The sequence below is a fragment of the Chiloscyllium plagiosum genome, unplaced genomic scaffold (assembly GCF_037043375.1).
Source record: "Chiloscyllium plagiosum isolate Xiang-an unplaced genomic scaffold, Cpla_swu_hap1 HiC_scaffold_31, whole genome shotgun sequence".
Taxonomy (NCBI): Eukaryota; Metazoa; Chordata; class Chondrichthyes; order Orectolobiformes; family Hemiscylliidae; genus Chiloscyllium; species Chiloscyllium plagiosum.
Window position 1 is genome coordinate 80,208,014 of NW_028270169.1, and position 1,258 is coordinate 80,209,271.

General features: G+C 45.2%; 1 non-coding gene across 1 annotated transcript; it reads right to left on the reverse strand.

The window, feature by feature from the left end:
* Positions 1-217: 217 nt before the first annotated feature.
* trnah-gug (transfer RNA histidin (anticodon GUG)) lies at positions 218-289 on the reverse strand. The gene has a single exon. It is a non-coding gene; the product is annotated as a tRNA-His (tRNA).
* Between the last annotated feature and the right edge of the window lie 969 nt (positions 290-1,258).

The following is a 1,258-nucleotide window of genomic DNA, read 5'->3' on the forward strand; positions in this document are numbered from 1 at the left end:
AATGAAATGGGGGTGTTGGACGGAAAGTCGGGTTAATGATCGTTGGAGGGAAGAAGTCTCTGAGAACGGGCGGATTTGAATGCTGACATATGGAACACCGAGTTATGAGCGAGCAGAAATTGAAGGAAAAAGATCATTGCCTTGGACAAAATATCCATGTTAAAACAACTTATACCTTTGTGTGCTTCACAAAAACTGGGGCAAATAGAGAAACTACTGCCGTGACTCGGACTCGAACCGAGGTTTCTGCGGCCACAACGCAGAGTACTAACCACTATACGATCGCGGCATCCCATATATCAGCACGCTGCCATGGTGCTATAAGTACAGTAGTAAAGACAATGTTAGGCAGAGTACCGAACACAGAATATTAGTGCTTAGCGAACAGTGGCAGATATGTGGGAACTCAGAATGGGCTAACCGTTTAACATTGGTGCCCACAGAGGCTGGGGTGATTCCATCAATAATATGCTGAAGGCTGAGATAAATAGATTTCTCCAAAACATCAAAGATTGCGGGGACAGTGCAGGTTTTGTTGAAATGTATGCTCCAATAGCAATGCAGTTTAACATCGGCTCCTTCACCAGCTCCCCCCACACAAGGCAGTAACCACTGCTGCCACAGAGTCCCAGTTCCCAGCCCCAGAATCAGAGGAACTGAGTGGCGCAGTCACAAAGATCCAACTTGAAATCGGGATGGGAATGAGGTCTCAGAGATACTCCGATGGCTCCGGAGAATGCACGGTACTTCTATGAGGGTTTAGAGGCGTAAGCAGTTCCGTGGTTGCGAATGTTCCTGGTCAAAGGCAGGGCAGAAGGGAAATTTGTTCCCGTTTATAATGACAGCGATCTACAGTGCATCTTGCTGAGACAACTGAGTGCGACAACTGGAGTGAGGGCGGCTGGTTTGAAGTTTGATTTTCCTTCACCATCACCCACTTCCCTGGAATGAATTGTTGTCACCATTTTTATTTCCAGTTGTTTAATATCTCCCTGCAGTCTGCGGCTTTCTTCCTCAGGTTAATTGCATGACTAACTGTTGTATGATCTACACACTGCTAAATCACGGCCACTACAAGTAAATATGAATCAGTGATCTATATAAGAAAGCAGTGGAACACACAGCAGGCATGCTGCGTAGGTTTGCAGGCGACATCAGAATTGTAGACAGTGAGGAAGATTATCTAAGTTTCAAAAGGATATTAATCCAATGAGTCGTTGGACTGAAAAATTTAACATGGAGTTCAATCTGGATAAAT